The 20707-nt window shown below is 48.1% G+C and overlaps 1 protein-coding gene across 2 annotated transcripts in view; it reads left to right on the forward strand.

The window, feature by feature from the left end:
• Positions 1–1082: 1082 nt before the first annotated feature.
• Positions 1083–20707, forward strand: part of LOC115457497 (probable cation-transporting ATPase 13A3) — an 86007-nt gene continuing 66382 nt past the window's right edge. For both annotated transcript variants that reach the window (XM_030186929.1, XM_030186928.1), the window contains exon 1: positions 1083–1253. The gene's annotated coding sequence lies outside the window, so the exon portion shown is untranslated. The remainder of the gene's footprint in view (positions 1254–20707) is intronic.

The raw sequence follows: 20707 nt of genomic DNA on the forward strand, positions 1-20707 counted from the left end.
CTTGGATTGTATCAAGTAGATTCAAACTCAGATAAGTGACTGAATTGCTTACAATTATATGAATAAGAAAGAATCCATTTGCACAAGAAAACAATACCAAAAACCTACAAACAAGACAAGACAAGACAACTGGCTCGCAAAAAAATTCCCTTCGTACCTACGACTCAAAAGCAAAAACAACGAGTGTTTTAAACTTCTTCCAATGATAATTCCTTATTAATAGGTATAGATAATGCATTCTACCACAAGGGAGCAATAACAAGAATTAACCTTTGTTGTTCATGAATGGAACGGAAAGTGTATCCTGAGACACGGGGGGAGAATCAAACCAAATAGGAGGGAATACCTTCATAATGTGCTCGATGAGTTAGGGTAAGAATCTTAAATTAAAAACAAGACAGAACCAGAAGCCATTGCAGTCTTTTAAGAATTAGAGTAATATGATCGACTTTATTTGCTCTGCAAAGAAATCTAACTGCTGTGTTTTGTAATAATTGTAGACAATTGATCTGATATAGAAGAACACCGGCATAGACAATGTGTTAAAATAATTGAAACAAATAAGAGCAATTATTAGCTGTAGCCCTCACATTGTCAAAAAGACAAGCATGCAAACACACCTACTGAAAAAAAAATGTACTGGTAGGCGGGGACACCAGAGTGAGGCCTGGAACGCCCAAAGAGAAGCTATTGGAGCCCTCGAATGAGGCTTGGATTACACCGAGAAAAGCTATTGGAGCCCCAGAATGAGGCTTGTATTTCAACGAGCGACGCAATTGGAGCCCCAGAATGAGGCTTGAAATTCACAGAGCGACAGTCTATGAACCTCCTTGGTCTGAACAGCACTCGCTGAATGGTGGATACCGGCCAAAAAACCGCAACCCCCCACTTCCCACCGCCGGCCTTAAACTAGCCCAGTTTCGCGGGAAACCCACCGAACTGGCTAACAGTGGCAACGCTGGCCGTTGCCAGAGATCATATCCGGTTCCTGTCATGCGACAGTGAATGTCCTACCTGGGATGTACTACAAGTTCCGGCATGCCATTTGACATGAGGTCATGCGGTGTCTGTCAGCGCAATCGGGAGGTACTGGAAGTCTCGGCGTGTTTGCTGGGTGAAGTCAGTGCGCGTCTGACGTTGCTGCGCCTGTGTGTGAGCCTGTGTTGCTGTGAGATCGTCTCCCCGGGAAGCGCGCACAAGTGGTATCGGACAAGTGTCCATTGCCGGGAGATGTGATGTGGAGCCTGGACTGGGTGAGTGAGGGAGACTCTCTGACATTGAGCTTTGGTTATCAATCAAACAAAATATGCTCTGCATGGTGAGGAAAGCGGCAGACGCTCTTCTGAAAGAAGACTGTAAGGAAACTAGGCGTGTATATAATATGTAAACCACTTTGTTGTAACCACAGAAAGGTGCTGTTTGCCCTGTTTGTCTGTCTTAATTAGATTGTAAGCTCTGTGGAGCAGGGACTGTCTCGTCGTGTTCAAGTGTACAGCGCTGCGTACGTCTAGTAGCGCTATAGAAATGATAAGTAGTAGTGTAGTAGTATAGGTATCTTCTCTGTTCCCCCCCCCCCCTCCCTCCCTCTTCAAACCCCTCAGGCCCCTTGTAGGACTAGCCCAACTATCAGGTAGTTGACTAGGGCAGCAGCTTCTGGGAAGCACCAAAGAGCAGCTAGAGTCAAAAGTGAAAATAAATAAATACAGGAGGCACATTTACTAGGGTGGACAGTTTTCAAATAGCTCACTTACCCTGATTTTTTCTGGGAGGGGTGCTATTGAAGTGATCATGATTGGTAGCGGAGAGAAGGGAAATGGGACTTGATATACCGCCTTTCTGTGGTATTTTGCAACTACATTCAAAGCGGTTTACTTATATTCAGGTACTTATTTTGTACCGGGGGCAATGGAGGGTTAAGTGACTTGCCCAGAGTCACAAGGAGCTGCAGTGGGAATCAAACCCAGTTCCCCAACATCAAAGTCCGCTGTACTAACCACTAGGCTATTCCTCCACTCCAAGGGGACAAGGGTCTAAAAGAGACATTTTTTGGCAGAAGGGGAAGGAGTGAAATATGCTCTCTGCAAGCTTTCTTGCCCGGGGCTTCTCCACTAGAATAATCTGGGTAGATGGGACATTTGAAAAGTGCTCAGTCTCCTTGCTGGTAAAATTACCCTCTGTTGCAGTGTTCTTCAATGGAAGGCCAGGTTGGGGAGCCAGTGGCCACCCCTTGAGACCTCTGGGAGCAGCCCTCATCATCATCCTGCCTTCATTTCTGCTACTCCCTGATTCTTTACCCAAGCTCAGATCCAAACACCTGCACTAGAGGCAATTAGCACCGGACTAGCACCCGCATTAGTGCAGAATGCTCAGAGGCTCTGGCGTGGGAAACAATGTGCGTGCTATAGATTAACGCAAATAGCATGCTAATGTAGTCAAACGGATGTTAATGAGGTCATTTTTTTATTCCCTCCTAATGCTCAAAACAAAGCTCCCTTAACACTGAAAAAAAATGCCAACTCAGAGCAGGCTTTAGAGTGTTTGAAGAGAAGATTTCTTGTGATTATTTATTTAAAATTTGCTGGGTTTTATATAATTTGGAAGCAGAAGGAAGCCCGTGCAAGCCCCCAAGCACTGGTAGTGAGAGACAAATGGGTGCGAGTCAGAGCAAACCCAAAAGCGAAAGCACACATTGGTGCCTGTTTCCTGCATTTAAGTATAAGTTTTCCAAGTAAAAAAAAAAAAAGAGAGATTGAAATGCCTATATTTAAAGGCACAGAAAACAGACACCAATGTGTGCTTCACTTTCAGGTTTACCAGGCGCTTTGCGCACAGGAGCTGAGCTTACCACAAAACTCTTCTGCTCATTTGCCAAACATGTTCCCTACCCCCCCCCCCCCTTAGTTTTGCTTTTACAGCGCACATTTAATTTGAATACCATTTCCTTTGAACATTGGTGAGCTAGGTTTCTGCGCTGTTGGCTTACCATGGGAATTATGAGCATCGGGGTCTCGGAGAGAAAGGGGGAAGTGGATGAGAGGAAGAACTGCATGCATGAAAGGCGAGGCATTTCTTAATAGATGAAGACAATGTATCTGGAAATGCCCACTTTCTTGAGGGTACACACAATAAAAACTTTCAAGGCTTATTGGTGGGTGGATGTGACTGACAATCACGGATCAGCAGTGTTGAAGCCTTGCATGGGAAGATAACTGGTAGCTCTCCTTCGGCTTATTTAGATCCAAAGTGGCCCCGACTTAAACATTAGTGAAGGCCACTGCTCTATTGTTTCTTTAACTTTGGGGCTCATTTTCAAAGCACTTAAGAGTTAGAAAATTCCATAGGTTACTACGAAACTTTGTAAGTAAGTGCTTTGAAAATATGCCTCTTTGTGTGCCTGACAGGGCCTTTTACCTTTCCCAGCCATCAGCATAAAGGAGCAGGTGAAAAATACATAAGAGCTTTTTAGAGCTTGTACGTCACTTTATTGTTTGTTAATTGTAGAGGTATTTTCATTCAAATAAAGCCAATTCAACAAACTGAAAAAAAAAAATGCATAACATTAACATTACAACCATCAGATCAAGTAACAGTGCAGCCTAAGTGTTAGGAAACATTGCACCATTCAGTTGGTGCAGTCAAAACCTTCTTTTTTGGTATTTTTGTTTACATGGTCAACTATCCCTCTAACAAATCCCTGTTCCCTCTCCTAAGTAATTACAGCACTGTACAAAGAGCAAACATCTGCATTATTTAACTTTCAAAGTCAGCTTCAAGTACATACATTGATTTATTTGTGACATTTAACCCAAACAAGTTTGAGTTCAATGTGGCTTACAATAAACAGTATTGGATACTTAACTAAGAATAATGCATAAGAAAGTAATTTGTTGTTAAGAATCCAATTTTACAATACAGTATCATAAACATACTGGGATAGCTATGGAAGTTTAACATTTAGAAAATCTATTATAAATGAGAAATTGTACATGAAGCAAAGAGAAAGTTAATGGTAAACAGAGTACATAAGTATTGCCATACAGGGAAAGACCAAAGGTCCATCAAACCCAGCATCCTGTTTCCAACAGTGGCCAATCCAGGTCACAATATACCTGGCAAGATCCCAAAAAAGTACAAAACATTTTATACTGCTTATCCCAGAAATAGTGGATTTTCCCCAAGTCCATTCAATAACGGTCTATGGACTTTTCCTTTAGGGACCTGTCAAAAACATTTTAAAACTCCGCTAAGCTAACCGCCTTTACCACATTCTCTGGCAACGAATTCCAGAGTTTGATTACACGTTGAGTGAAGAAACATTTTCTCCGATTCGTTTTAAATGTACTACATTGTAGCTTCATCGCATGCCCCCTAGTCCTAGTATTTTTGGAAAGCGTAAACAGACGCTTCACATCTACCTGTTCAACTCCACTCATTATTTTATAGACCTATATCATATCTCCCCTCAGCCGTCTTTTCTCCAAGCTGAAGAGCCCTAGCCGCTTTAGCCTTTCCTCATAGGGAAGTCGTCCCATCCCCTTTATCATTTTCGTCGCCCTTCTCTGCACCTTTTCTAATTCCACTATATCTTTTTTGAGATGCGGTGACCAGAATTAAACACAATATTCGAGGTGCGGTCGCACCATGGAGCCATACAAAGGCATTATAACATCCTCATTTTTGTTTTCCATTCCTTTCCTAATAATATCTAACATTCTATTTGCGCGATTTAACAACTTTGAATAACTTTGTGTCATCAGCAAATTTATTTACCTCACTAGTTACTCCCATCTCTAGATCATTTATAAACTAGTAGAAAAGGCCCGTTTCGGGCAAGAAGGAAACAGGCGCTAGCAACGTCCCCCCCTCCCCCAGTTCCAGACCCCTCCATCGCTGCCCCCCCCGCCCCGCTCCGAGTTCCAGAGCCCACCTCTCTGCCTTCCTCCCTCTGAATTGGAACCCCCCCTTGGAGTTCCTGACCCCCCTGTCGTGACCCTCTCGAGCACGCCTTCCCGCCGCCAAACCTCCGCAGCCGCCGTCGCATACCTGGCCGCCTGTGTCCGTAACTTTCTGGGTCTCCGAAGCCTCAGCTGACGTCACGACGCATTAAAGTATAGCCAGGTTGAGGGAGCGGAGAGTGGACTGTCACCTGCGCCGGCTTGCGTTTTAAACGTGACAGGTCGTGTATAAAATAGGTGCCGGCGCTGTCAGAAGTCCATTTGGGGGAGTGCCTTTTCCCCTGGTGCCACTGGAATCAGTGGAGGGTTAAGTGACATGACCAAGATCACAAGGAGAAGTAGTGGGATTTGAACCTGTTTCTTTCTTGCTCTCGGTGTCCTCTCTTCCTTTGCTCAAAATTCTTGAAGCTTAGAGAGCTCTAGTTGCTCCGCTTAATTGAGAGAAGCACCAAAAACTGATTTGGCACAGGGGGAGGAGGAGCTGTTCTTATGAATAGTAACATAGTAAATGACGGCAGATAAAGACCTGTATGGTCCATCCAGTCTGCCCAACAAGATAAACTCATTTTACATGGTATGTGATACTTTATACCTGAGTTTGGTTTGTCCTTGCCATTCTCAGGGCACAGACCGTAGAAGTCTGCCCAGCACTTTTTTGGTACTAAGTTCTGAAGATTCTGGAATCCTAAAGAGTTACAAGATTCCAGAATCCCAATTAGTAGCAACATTCCACATAGAACCCCAAAGACTAACATAGTAAATGATGGCAGATAGAGACCTTACGGTCCATCCAGTCTGCCCAACAAGATAACCTCATTTTACGTGGTATGCAGTACTTTATATGTATACCTGAGTTTGATTTGTCCTTGTCATTCTCAGGGCACAGACCATAGAAGTCTGCCCAGCACTGTTCTTGTACTAGATTCCGAACCTAACATCGAAGCCCTTTAAAATTTACACTCTAGCCCATCCATATCTATTCAGTTACAATCAGGACGTAGACCGTAGTCTGCCCAGCACCGGTTTTGCTTCCCAATTACCAACATCGCCACCCAGTCTCCGCTAAGTTTCCATGGATCAATTCCTTCTAAACAGGATTCTTTGTGTTTATCCCACACATGTTTGAATTCCATTACTGTTTTCATCTCGACCACCTCCCGCGGGAGGGCATTCCACGTATCTACCACCCTTTCTGTGAAAAAAATACTCCTGACATTACTCCTGAGTCTGCCCCCCCCCCCTTCAACTTTAATTCATTTCCTCTAGTTCTACCACCGTCCCGTCTCCAGAAAAGGATAGCATGACTAATATATATTTGATCAAAACAGAGACATTTCTAGGGCAATTTTCAAAGCCATTAGCTTGGATAAAACAACTTGGATTATAATGGATCCTCCTCTTGCTGAGGTCTTGCAGAATCTGTGTACTTTCAGCCATGAGGCATTCTTAGAGGCACATTTAGGTCTGCGGAGAGGAGTGTGGTAGCCGTGTTAGTCCACTCTTAAGGTTATCAATAGAAATCAAACAAAATAAAACATGGAAAAGAAAATAAGATGATACCTTTTTTATTGGACATAACTTAATACATTTCTTGATTAGCTTTCGAAGGTTGCCCTTCTTCCTCAGATCGGAAATAAGCAAATGTGCTAGCTGACAGTGTATATAAGTGAAAACATTCAAGCATTACTATGACAGTCTGACAGGGTGGGAGGATGGGGGTGGGTCGGAGGTATGCATGGGGACATCAAAGCATATCATTGATATTCTAACAGGATGGGTGTGGATAGGTGAGGGGAGGGGAGGGTGATCAACAGAGACATACAGCTTTATGGTTTATAATGGGCTAGGAACCCCAGATCCTTGTTAAGTCCTTTCTGTTGGGTGTTAAAATATTCAGTCATTCTGACTGGGGTTCCTAGCCCATTATAAACCATAAAGCTGTATGTCTCTGTTGATCACCCCACTCAGTTCTTCAGTCCACCCCCCCCCCCCCCCCCCCCCCCCCCGGACCAGAGTCCACCACCCTAACCACTAGGCCACTCCTCCACTCCACTGAAGGGCTAAGTGATTAAGGGGAATGTTGTTTTGCACTCGGAGCTGGATCAATGGACAAAGGGAAATGAATTTGCAAGGGAAGTGACCCAGGGGTAAAAAGATCTCTGAGCTGAGAATGTGAAGTTTTTTGCACTCTGCCGCACTGTCACTGGCTCTGGCTTTTGACAGAACATTGAAGTGTACAGATTAACCATCACATGATGGCTGTTTTCCTATTACTCAATCTCTAACTCTGTCCTGAAGTCAGGCCCGGCCCCTACTCCATCTCCGATCAGGAACTGCAAACAGTGTTGATGGCATCCTCTCACTGAGGTCCTGCCTGTGCTGGCAGCGAGTACAGATTCAAAAGGAAAGCAAAGCTGAAAGTCGAAAGCGTGCACCAGTAGAGAGCACAGTAAGAGTGCATATGGGGGGGGGGGGGGGAGCCAAAGAAAGGTAATGAGAAATTTCTCTGGCTCATGAAAACTATTAGCTGGCGTGTAAGGTTTCTAAATATTCCTCTGCACGGTGGAATAAAGTGACTTCTGGGATGGAGTTGAGTAAGGGAAAATCCACTGCTTAAGTCTAGGATAAGCAGCATAAAATATACTATACTGTTCTGGGATCTTGCCAGGTCCTTATGGCTTGGATTGGCCACTGTTGGAAACAGGATGCTGGGCTTAATGGACCTTTAGTTTGTGCTAGTATGGCAAACGCTTATGTTCTTATGTCCTCAAGGGCCACAACCCAGTTGGGTTTTCAGGATTTCCCCAGTGAATATGCATGGTCTATTTGCATACAGTGGAGCAGTGCATGCAAATAGATCTTGTGTATTAATTGTGGAAATCCTGAAAGCCCGACTGGGTTGTGGCCCTCGAGGACCAACATTGAGCACCCCTGTTATAAACAGTGCACCTATATCGCTTACCATGCACCTGTGAGTGGAGTATGGGCAGGTTGTCTAGTGACGCACACAGAGTAGTATCTGTTGCGTGTGTTGCATGGCGCACTTAGGCATACCCGCTTCCATTAGCCATTGACCTTGGCGCACTGTGATGCAATTTTGCGCTAATATTCTGATGTGATTATCGAATTGGCACCCCTTCGTGGTGCTTAAAATGATAAAATAGCCCCCCAAGTTTGTACATGGGGCAGTGGAGGGTTAAATGATTTTCTCAAAATCACAGGGAGCCACAATGGGATTTGGACTAGGCTTCCTTGTTTCTTAGCCCACTTCTCTAACCATCAGGCCTGCAGGGAAGAGAGATGAATTCTATAAAGCGACCTCAGGGCGGTGAAGGAACACTGCAGGAAAAACCAGTCGGGCTAGAAAATTACTTCATGGACTAGTGGTAATCAAGTTTCTGGCTGAGGATATTGGGTGGGTCTTGGGCTGTGTGTAGGCTTCAAGAATGTGTAGCTACATCCCTTCTTCCCCCGAGCTGGGATGTGGTTTGGGTTTGGTTAAAATTTCTCAGCAACTCCCTTCATTCTTCACATCCTCTTGCACTATGTAAGGATCCTCCTCTCTGTAATTGTGGAAAGAGTGACATATAGTCCACTCTGAATGACAAAAGAACAAATAAAGCAGACGAGGATTTCTAAGAACATCCTTTCAAATGCAGTTTAGTACCGAGGAGCTTGGGGTTCTTCAGGGCAAGACTGATGTGCGCTGGCAGAGCTGTGCAAGGAGGGGGAGGGGTTCTCAGGAGTGGATTAGTTAATCCTTCCAGCCCTTTGAAGCAGGATTATGAGGTCTTGAGGTTCCTAGCATGAACTACCGTAGCACAAATATGGCAGTTACAAGGAGGACATCCAACACACAGATCAGATGGGAGTGCAGTTTGGAAGCTGCAGTTGCGATAGAGCAGCCCTCTGCAGGGTCAGTTCTGCTCCGGCCAGACGAACTGGCTTTGGGCAACTTCCAGTCCTGTCTTACTTGAGTGGATAATAACATCCAGTGGAATCACCTATAGGGTTGAAATCAACAAAGTCAAATCCCTTTCAGGACTTGAAACTTGATGGACATCCTGATAATGAATACCCAGGTATCGCTGCACCACATTCATGGGATGCTAACATTGTCATCTTGAGATCCGATGATAAGCATGGCTCAGAGAACAAGGACAACTGTTTTACCTTCTGGAAGGATAAAAAGGAAATGGCAAAACCAGCTTTGTGAAACTAGTGTTGCATTTAGAATGAAACAAATTTACCCATCGGAGTAAATGAGCATCTCAAGACATTCCATCTCCAACTGGTGACTAGCCTGTCCGCCATTCTCATCAGTGCACATTCTTGACACATATTGTAGAAATCTTCCTTGGTTTTATGTCAGCTTTGAAAAAGTCCTTTCTGGTACCTCAAAGAGGACTGGCTTACACATGGTGAAGGCGGTTAGCTTAGCAGAGTTTAAAAAGGGGTTAGACGGTTTCCTAAAGGACAAGTCCATAAACCACTACTAAATGGACTTGGGAAAAATTCACAATTCCAGGAATAACGTGTATAGATTGTTTGTACGTTTGGGAAGCACACCAGGTGCCCTTGGCCTGGATTGGCCGCTGTCATGGACAGGATGCTGGGCACGATGGACCCTTGGTCTTTTCCCAGTGTGGCATTACTTATGTACTTATGGTTCTCCGAGGACAAGCAGGCTGCTTGTTCTCACTGATGGGGTGACGTCCACGGCAGCCCCTCCAATCGGAAACTTCACTAGCAAAGTCCTTTGCTAGCCCTCGCGCGCCCGCGCGCACCGCGCATGCGCGGCCGTCTTCCCGCCCGAAACCGGCTCGAGCCGGCCAGTCTTCTTTTGTCCGCACTCGGTACGGTCGTGTTTTCGCCGTGTTGAGCCCCGGAAAGTCGACCTCGCGCGTCCAAATTGTTTTTGAGCGTGTTTTTTTTTTTCTTCGGAAAAGCTTTGTTAAAGTCGGGAAGTGCTCCGGAAACCCTCCACCGGGTTTCGTGTCAATCCTCCCCGTACTTCCAGTTTTTTTGCCCCGGTAAGTTTTCTTTCGTCGTCGGGGTAGGCCTCTTTTCGGCCTCGGTCGAGATTTTTCTCCCTCTAAATTTTGGTGCTTCAATTTTCGCCATTTCGGCTTTTGATTTCGCCGGCGTGATTTTTCCGCCCATGACATCGAAGCCTTCCAGCGGCTTCAAGAAGTGCACCCAGTGCGCCCGGGTTATCTCGCTCACTGATCGACACTCGTTGTGTCTTCAGTGTCTGGGGGCCGAGCACCGCCCTCAGAACTGCAGTCTGTGTTCCCTGCTTCAAAGGCGGACTCAGGTAGCGAGACTAGCCCAGTGGAACGTGTTGTTCTCGGGCTCTTCGTCGGCATCGGCACCGGGATCTTCGAGTGCATCGACGTCGTCAGCGTCCAGACCATCTTCCTCGGCCGCCCCTGCATCGAGTGCGTCGAGGCATCGGGCCTCTGCATCGGCGCTGAGGCATCGGATAGCTGCATCGACGTCGGTGGTACCAGGACCTCGTCTGCTGATGTCGTCGGACGGTGGTGCATCGAGTGGAGTGCAGGTGAGGGCTGTCCATTCCCCTGCTGGTGGCGGTGAGCCCTCGGGTGGGTCTCCTCCTACCCTGAGGGCTCCTGCGGTACAGCCCCCCCCGAGATCGACCTCCTTCGGTCTCGGCCCCGAGGAAGCGACGGATGGATTCTACGTCCTCCTCGTCGGTGCCGGGGAGCTCCGGTGACATGCTTCGGAAGAAATCGAAGAAGCATCGACACCGGTCTCCTCCCCGTGTCGGCACCGAGAGCTCTGGGTCGCCGAGGGATTCGGCACCCAGCAGGCATCGGCACCGAGAGGACCGCTCACCCTCTGTTCAGGAGGTGTCGATGCGCTCCACTCTGGACAGCCCGGAACAGCCTCCTCGCCCGGAACAGGTTCTGACGTCGACGCCTGCATCGACCTCTCAGCCTTTTTCTGCAGCCACTCTGAACGAGAGCCTCCGGGCCGTTCTCCCAGAGATTCTGGGAGAGCTGCTGCGCCCTTCCCCTCCGGTACCGGCGGTGCTTGCGCCTCCGGTACCGTCGAGCATGGCGCCGGCTGGCCCATCGCCCAGGTTGAGGTCCCCGACGTCGGTACCGCGTGCGGTACCGACCGCGGCCACCTCCCAGGAAGGCTCCCCGACTACGTCGGCGGAGGGAGCTTCGCCGATGCGGGCCAGGGAGTCTACGTCTCGACGCCCCCATCGTGGACGTGGTTCCACAGAGTCGAGCAGGGCGAGGTTGCAGACACAGGTCCGTGAACTTGTGTCTGACACCGAGGGTGAGGCCTCGTGGGAGGAAGAGGAAGATCCCAGATATTTCTCTGACGAGGAGTCTGAGGGTCTTCCGTCTGATCCCACTCCCTCTCCTGAGAGACAGCTTTCTCCTCCCGAGAGTCTGTCTTTTGCCTCCTTTGTCCGGGAGATGTCTACGGCCATCCCCTTCCCGGTGGTTGTGGAGGACGAGCCCAGGGCTGAAATGTTTGAGCTCCTGGACTATCCTTCTCCACCTAAGGAAGCGTCCACTGTTCCCTTGCACCATGTCCTGAAAAAGACATTGCTTGCGAACTGGACCAAGCCATTAACTAATCCCCACATTCCCAAGAAGATCGAGTCCCAGTACCGGATCCATGGGGACCCAGAGCTGATGCGCACTCAGTTGCCTCATGACTCTGGAGTTGTGGATTTGGCCCTAAAGAAGGCTAAGAGTTCTAGGGAACATGCTTCGGCGCCCCCGGGCAAGGACGCTAGAACCTTAGACTCCTTTGGGAGGAAGGCCTACCATTCCTCTATGCTCGTGTCCAAGATCCAGTCTTACCAGCTCTACACGAGCATACACATGCGGAACAATGTGTGGCAGTTGGCGGACTTGGTTGATGCTCTTCCCCCTGAGCAAGCCAAGCCTTTTCAGGAGGTGGTCAGGCAGCTGAAGGCGTGCAGAAAATTCCTGGCCAGAGGAGTTTATGACACTTTTGATGTTGCGTCCAGGGCCGCTGCTCAAGGTGTGGTGATGCGCAGGCTCTCATGGCTGCGTGCCGCCGACCTGGAGAATAGACTCCAGCAGCGGATTGCGGACTCGCCTTGCCGTGCGGACAACATTTTTGGCGAAAAAGTCGAACAGGTGGTAGAGTCTCTCCACCAGCGGGACACCGCATTCGACAAATTCGCCCGCCGGCAGCCTTCAGCTTCTACCTCTACAGGTAGACGTTTTTTCGGGGGAAGGAAGACTGTTCCCTATACTTCTGGTAAGCGTAGGTACAATCCTCCTTCCCGACAGCCTGCGGCCCAGGCTAAGCCCCAGCGCGCTCGCTCTCGTCAGCAGCGTGCGCCTCAGCAAGGCCCCGCGGCTCCCCAGCAAAAGCAAGGGGCGAGCTTTTGACTGGCTCCAGCAGAGCATAGCCGACATCCAAGTGTCAGTGCCGGGCGACCTGCCAGTCGGGGGGAGGTTGAAAGCTTTTCACCAAAGGTGGCCTCTCATAACCTCCGATCAGTGGGTTCTTCAAATAGTCCGGCAAGGATACACCCTCAATTTGGCCTCAAAACCTCCAAATTGTCCACCGGGAGCTCAGTCTTACAGCTTCCAGCACAAGCAGGTACTTGCAGAGGAACTCTCCGCCCTTCTCAGCACCAATGCGGTCGAGCCCGTGCCATCCGGGCAAGAAGGGCTGGGATTCTATTCCAGGTACTTCCTTGTGGAAAAGAAAACATGGGGGATGCGTCCCATCCTAGACCTAAGGGCCCTGAACAAATATCTCGTAAAAGAAAAGTTCAGGATGCTTTCCCTGGGCACCCTTCTCCCCATGATTCAGCAAAACGATTGGCTATGCTCTCTGGACTTGAAGGATGCCTACACACACATCCCGATACTGCCAGCTCACAGACAGTATCTGCGATTTCAGCTGGGCACGCGCCACTTCCAGTACTGTGTGCTACCCTTTGGGCTCGCCTCTGCGCCCAGGGTGTTCACAAAGTGCCTAGCTGTGGTAGCAGCGGCGCTTCGCAGGCTGGGGGTGCACGTGTTCCCATATCTCGACGATTGGCTGGTGAAGAACACATCCGAGGCAGGAGCCCTGCAGTCCATGCAGATGACTATTCGCCTCCTGGAGCTACTGGGGTTTGTGATAAATTACCCAAAGTCCCATCTTCTCCCAGTGCAGAAACTCGAATTCATCGGAGCCCTGCTGGATTCTCGGACGGCTCGTGCCTATCTCCCAGAGGCGAGGGCCAACAACCTGTTGTCCCTCGTCTCACGGGTGCGAGCGTCCCAGCAGATCACAGCTCGGCAGATGTTGAGATTGCTGGGCCACATGGCCTCCACAGTTCATGTGACTCCCATGGCCCGCCTTCACATGAGATCTGCTCAATGGACCCTAGCCTCCCAGTGGTATCAGGCCGCTGGGGGTCTAGAGGACGTGATCCACCTGTCCACGAGTTTTCTCGAATCCCTGTTTTGGTGGACAATTTGCTCCAATTTGACTCTGGGACGTCCCTTCCAAATTCCTCAGCCACAAAAAGTGCTGACCACGGATGCGTCTCTCCTGGGATGGGGAGCTCATGTCGATGGGCTTCACACCCAAGGAAGTTGGTCCCTCCAAGAACGCGATCTACAGATCAATCTTCTGGAGTTGCGAGCGATCTGGAACGCTCTGAAGGCTTTCAGAGATCGGCTGTCCCACCAAATTATCCAAATTCAGACAGACAATCAGGTTGCCATGTACTATGTCAACAAGCAGGGGGGCACCGGATCTCGCCCCCTGTGTCAGGAAGCCGTCAGCATGTGGCTCTGGGCTCGCCGTCAAGGCATGGTGCTCCAAGCCACATATCTGGCAGGCGTAAACAACAGTCTGGCCGACAGGTTGAGCAGGATTATGCAACCTCACGAGTGGTCGCTCAATTCCCGTGTGGTACGACAGATCTTCCAGGCGTGGGGCACCCCCCTGGTGGATCTCTTCGCATCCCAAGTGAACCACAAGGTCCCTCAGTTCTGTTCCAGGCTTTAGGCCCACGGCAGACTGGCGTCGGATGCCTTCCTCCTGGATTGGGGGGAAGGTCTGCTGTATGCTTATCCTCCCATCCCTCTGGTGGGGAAGACTTTGTTGAAACTCAAGCAAGACCGAGGCACCATGATTCTGATTGCTCCTTTTTGGCCGCGTCAGATCTGGTTCCCTCTTCTTCTGGAGTTATCCTCCGAAGAACCGTGGAGATTGGAGTGTTTTCCGACCCTCATCACGCAGGACGAAGGGGCTCTTCTGCATCCCAACCTCCAGTCTCTGGCTCTCACGGCCTGGATGTTGAGGGCGTAGACTTTGCCTCTTTGGGTCTGCCAGAGGGTGTCTCCCGCATCTTGCTTGCTTCCAGGAAAGACTCCACTAAGAGAAGTTACTTCTTTCATTGGAGGAGGTTTGCCGTCTGGTGTGACAGCAAGGCCCTAGATCCTCGCTCTTGTCCTACACAGACCCTGCTTGAATACCTTCTGCACTTGTCTGAGTCTGGTCTTAAGACCAACTCCGTAAGGGTTCACCTTAGTGCAATCAGTGCATACCATTACCAAGTGGAAGGTAAGCCGATCTCGGGACAGCCTTTAGTTGTTCGCTTCATGAGAGGTTTGCTTTTGTCAAAGCCCCCTGTCAAGCCTCCTACAGTGTCATGGGATCTCAATGTCGTTCTCACCCAGCTGATGAAACCTCCTTTTGAGCCGCTGAATTCATGCCATCCGAAGTACTTGACCTGGAAGGTCATTTTCTTGGTGGCAGTTACTTCGGCTCGTAGAGTCAGTGAGCTTCAGGCCCTGGTAGCCCAGGCCCCTTACACCAAATTTCATCACAACAGAGTAGTCCTCCGCACTCACCCTAAGTTTCTGCCAAAGGTCGTGTCGGAGTTCCATCTGAACCAGTCAATTGTCTTGCCAACATTCTTTCCCCGTCCTCATTCCTGCCCTGCTGAACGTCAGCTGCACACATTGGACTGCAAGAGAGCATTGGCCTTCTATTTGGAGTGGACACAGCCCCACAGACAGTCCGCCCAATTGTTTGTTTCTTTTGATCCCAATAGGAGGGGAGTGGCTGTAGGGAAACGCACCATTTCCAATTGGCTAGCAGATTGCATTTCCTTCACTTACGCCCAGGCGGGGCTGGCTCTTGAGGGTCATGTCACGGCTCATAATGTTAGAGCCATGGCTGCGTCGGTAGCCCACTTGAAGTCAGCCTCCATTGAAGAAATTTGCAAAGCTGCGACGTGGTCATCTGTCCACACATTCACATCTCATTACTGCCTGCAGCAGGATACCCGACGCGACAGTCGGTTCGGGCAGTCAGTTCTTCAGAACCTGTTTGGGCTTTAGGATCCAACTCCACCCCCCGAGGGCCCTGTTTGTTCTGTTCCAGGCTACACTCTCAGTTAGTTGGTAAATTTTTTTAGGTCAATCTCAGTTATGTCCTCGCCGTTGCGAGGCCCAATTGACCATGGTTGTTGTTTTGAGTGAGCCTGGGGGCTAGGGATACCCCATCAGTGAGAACAAGCAGCTTGCTTGTCCTCGGAGAAAGCGAATGCTACATACCTGTAGAAGGTATTCTCCGAGGACAGCAGGCTGATTGTTCTCACCAACCCGCCCGCCTCCCCTTTGGAGTTGTGTCTTCCCTTGAAGTGTATTGTCTTGCTACATACTGGACTGGCCGGCTCGAGCCGGTTTCGGGCGGGAAGACGGCCGCGCATGCGCGGTGCGCGCGGGCGCGCGAGGGCTAGCAAAGGACTTTGCTAGTGAAGTTTCCGATTGGAGGGGCTGCCGTGGACGTCACCCCATCAGTGAGAACAATCAGCCTGCTGTCCTCGGAGAATACCTTCTACAGGTATGTAGCATTCGCTTAACTTCAGTGTTGGGGACAGGGAATGGAACCGCTAGCAAGCAAGGAAGGAGTGAAAAAAGGTTGACTTGGACAGTATTTTTTCTTCTGTATCTTTTTTTTTTTTTCCTGGAAACCTTTTCTCGTTTTGGACTTTTAGTTCAATTAGCGCTGGGCTATAGTGCTGAGTGGTGGGTTGTTTTTTTGGTTATTTCCACTTTCACAGTGGTTCCCAAATCTGGTCCTGGAGACACCGCAGCCATTCAGGTTTTCAGGATACCCACAATGAATATTCATGAGAGTGATTTGCATACCAAGGAGGCAGTGCATGCAGATCTCTCTTATGAATATTCATTGTGGATATCCTGAAAATCTGACTGGCTGGGGTGCCTCTTCCCAACTGGGTCATTTAGCCCAATCATTGCACTAATAGTGTTCAAAATGAGCCATGCAGTAGCTCTTTTGTAGTTATGCAGTCATGGGCCCTATGCACATTCTGACCCTCCACTTATACCTCATACGATCACTATACAACTTTGTATTTGTTATCCACCGACTGGGCAAACCCCTCTGACGGTACTATGTAAGCCACATTGAGCCTGCAAATAGGTGGGAAAATGTGGGGTACAAATGCCGGTGGTGGGAGGCGGGACTGGTGGTTGGGAGGCGGGGATAGTGCTGGGCAGACTTATACGGTCTGTGCCCTGAAGAGGACAGGTACAAATCAAAGTAGGGTATGCACAAAAAGTAGCACATATCAGTTTATCTTGTTGGGCGGACTGGATGGCCCGTGCAGGTCTTTTTCTGCCGTCATCTACTATGTTACTATGTAAATAAATAAAGGCTAGATGCTGCCATTGTGTATTGACATGGGCTACTTCCTTCCCTCCCCTCAGAGGGCAATAAATATTGCCCATCCAGGTTATCCTACTTTGTTCTTTTGGCAGAACAAGGTGTTGATAACAAGTGCTCAATCTTATGGGCACATCCATGGTAGGATTATTGATTCTCGTTTCCCACGTTTACAAAGATAACTGTATTCAGGAGGTTGCTGGACTGATCATAACTTATCAGCAAACTGGCTTCGAAAGGATGGCTAAACAGAAGTGATATAGATAGAAGATCGGCACTAAAGGACTCGAGGATCTAATCCAGCGTTTCCCAAACTGTGCGCCGTGGCACTCTGGTGCACCGTAGCGAACTCTCGGGGGGTGTCGCGGTGAATCTTGACCTCCCTCTCAACGCCCACAGTCCAGCGTCGGTCCCTACTTTCCCCTCCAGCAGGTCCGGAATCTGCCACTTCCTTCTCCTTTCCCCGCCGCTGCTGCAGTGCTTGCAGCTTACATTTTTGGGCTGTCCGCGATTCACACAGACACTGCGGGGTCTTCCTTTTGCTCAGTGTGCTGCTGCTGACTGCCGCGCTGCTTCTGGCTCCTGACAGGCTCTACTTATCTTCAACTGGTGGGACTTGGGGTTCCCCACTCAGTGTTCTCCACCAGGTGCAGGAATGGCGTGCCCGGCTTCTGGATGGACCCGAGACAAAAGTGGTGCAGCCCAGGCCTACCCATGGCTAAACCCCTAAGGCTGACATCGAAGAAATCCGGTGCTTTAACTTGGGAAGTGAAAGTGCAGTCTTCATTCTGCTCTGGAAATAGGTGCTTGATTTGTATCTGATCCAATTCGTGGTTTATCTGTGGTCTTCACTCTGCGGGGTAGAGCTGAGACATGGGCAGCCTATAAGAGAGATTCAGTGGTACTGAATACAGTTGGTGTTAACTATCTCTCTCTGGTCTTAAGTCGGCACTGAATAGAACTGGAAAACTATATCCAATTGCCGCCTTATCTGCTATTTATTTATTGCACCCACGACTTGCCTCGGCCCTCCTACATTTTATCTGATTAACTGTTGGACATCAGACTGCCTGGCCAAAAGTTAATGATTAGCAGGTTCCAAATTTTATGTTGTAATGCTTTTTTTTTGATTAAGGCACATCAAGTAACATATCAGCAAACATCAAAAAGAGATAAGCATATCAAAAAAATAAACTTGACATATAAGTAATTCTGAGATGGGGGGAAATGTCATAAACAAGGCAAGTACAAGTTGGAGAATTTTATAAATGGTGCCTAAAGTTAGGTGCTAATTCCGTGCCCATATTTTAGCATAGAAATGTGTTCCAATGGATGCAACGTGCCAAAATGGGGCTGAAACGGCAGATCGGCACCCTGTTATAGGATAGCATCTAAGTGTATTTGTGTGCAAAACTGGGTGTTCTATGGGAGGGGCATGAGTGGGTCAGGGGCGTTCTTGAAAATTGTGCTTAGTATTCTAGAATACCCCAGTTGCGCGCCCAACTTGCGCGCCAAGATCTACACCTGGCTTCAGTTGGTGTAAGTCCTGGTGCCCAACACTATTCTATAAAGAGCGCTTATCCCGGAGCACCCTTTATAGAATAGCACTGGGCGCCGACTCTTTTTTGGCACCCCGTATTTCGGTGCCATTTACTGAATCTAGCCCTATTTATTTATTATTAGGATTTATTTACCGCCTTTTTGAAGGAATGCACCTAAGGCGGCGTACAGTAAGAATAAATCAAACATGAGCAGTAGTCAATTAGAGCAGTAAAAATATTCGAACAACAATACAAAGTATGGCATAGTATACTACTTGCAATGTCAACACAATACGTAATAGAACGTTATAATTGGTAGAGAAGGGTAAGGCAAAGTTGTAACATATAGATGAGTAAGAAAGTAGGAAGAATTAGAAAGTAAGGCGATTGATTTGAAGAAAGTTGCACGTGAGGTCAGAGAGATGGTTAAATATTATCTCAGCTAGGGTAGGATTGGATAAACATGTCCCGCTGCAGTATGTGCAGCCCGAGTCAATCCTTGTGTGTGTGAGTGAGACTAACAAGTTAGATACTTCTTCCATTAAAGGCTTGGTTGAAGAGCCAAGCTTTCACCTGCTTCCTGAAGTAGAGGTAGTCTTGTGTTAAGCGGAGCCTTTCAGGCAATGCATTCCAGAGTGTGGGGGCTACTCCGGAGAAGGCTCGCTTGCAGGTATCACATCGTGTAATGTCTTTTGGAGAGGGTGTAGTTAGTGAAAGTCCTTGGGAGGACCTGAGTGTCCTTGGCGGTGTGTGGAGGATCATCCTATTCTTCAGATACTCTGGGCCATTTCCTTTCAGGGCCTTGAAGATCAGACCGAGAGTTTTAAATGCCTGAAATAGTTTACATTGTATCCAAAGTGAATGTGTATACATCTTGTTCAGTTTACATAGAATTCTGGGGGATACCCATCAGGACCTGGAGCTGTTAAGTTTGTAGTATTGCTTTCTGTGTTTACAGGGCCTTGTTTTGCATATAATTTACTAATATATTGCTTTATTATATTTGTTATATTCTATGTACTATTATTTAAGATGTTGTTATCATAATGGAAACCTGGGATAAAAATGGATTCTCCCCCCCCCCCCCCTCATTTTTTTGTTTCTTGAGCTAGAAGATTACCTGGCTTGTTACCATATCTATGATATCTAAATACCTTGAATGTGAAACCCATTTACATGAGCTTCCCATCCCAGGAGAGATGCATCCGTCGTCAGCACTTTTTGTGGCTGAGGAATTTTCCTTGTTCTGTCACCTAAAAGAGTATTTAGTGTATTCTGCATTGCATTGAATTTATATTTTAAAGCAGGTGTAGAAGTTCATGCATATTTCCATTTTATTCTCGCCAACTGGGTCTCGGGCTATTATTATGGGCATTAACAAGATATTATCTGATTTAGCTGTTTCCCAAGATATTGGCATTTATGCATGTTGAGCACTAGCTTCTTTAAACTCCTCCCCACCTTTTGACAAACGTTTCTGGAAATCAGGAGATTGATGTAAATAATTTGGGAACTTCAGAACACATCCTCTGTTATTATTCTCCAGGTCTAACCAAATTGTAGCATGGTCTGACACTTCAATAAATCCAGCAGGCTTGGATTGAACCAACGGGATGATACAAAAAACAAAAGAAACTAGTCTTCGCAAAAAAGCAAAATTGCAATTGAACCAGGATTTCCATTATGTTGCTTCCCGCTATTCTAGAACCTGTGGGTTAGTTGTGTCCATCAACCAGCAAGTGGAGATAGCATCCGGACTGGATGCTAAGAGAGATGTCTCAACTCAGTTTTCAGTTCTCGATCTCCAGCAGTTGGGTGGACACATTTTTTTATTCTCTGGTTCCTGCTTGAGTCTTCAGTCATATCTGGTGGTCCTCGGATCCCTGTCTCTAGTGCCCCGTGAATTTACTTCACCTCGCCCTTCACCTCTCTCCTGTTTCCTGTGGAGCTGTCCTTTCCAGCACAACAAGCTTAAAAGGAAAGAGGTTTACTGGAGGGCATGGGACAGTGTATTAGTCCTGATTCTGTCTCCTCTGGGGTAAGACTTGTGGAGACTGAGAGCTTGATACTCAGATGGTTGTAGCCTACCTCCCAGACACGAGAACACACAATCTAGTCACACTCGTGTCTAAGGTTCGAGTCTCTCAGTAGGTCACAGCTCAACAGATGTTGAGATTGTTGGGCCACATGGCTTCCACAGTGTACGTTACACCCATGACACGTCTTCACATGAGATCAGCTGAGAAGCTCCCCTGGCTTCTCAGTGGTACCAAGCCATGGGGAGTCTAAAAGATGTCATCCAAGTGTCCCCAGCTTGTGTGCTCTCTTCAGTGGCAGACAATTCGATCCAATTTGACTCTGGGACTTCCATTCCAAATTCCTCAACCACAGAAAGTGCTGACGAAAGATGCATCTCTCCTGGTATGGGAAGCTCATGTAGATGGGCTTCACATTCAAGGTCCTTGGTCCTCCCAGGAAACGAATCTTCAG

Source organism: Microcaecilia unicolor, chromosome 14, assembly GCF_901765095.1.
Source record: "Microcaecilia unicolor chromosome 14, aMicUni1.1, whole genome shotgun sequence".
NCBI classification, from domain to species: Eukaryota; Metazoa; Chordata; class Amphibia; order Gymnophiona; family Siphonopidae; genus Microcaecilia; species Microcaecilia unicolor.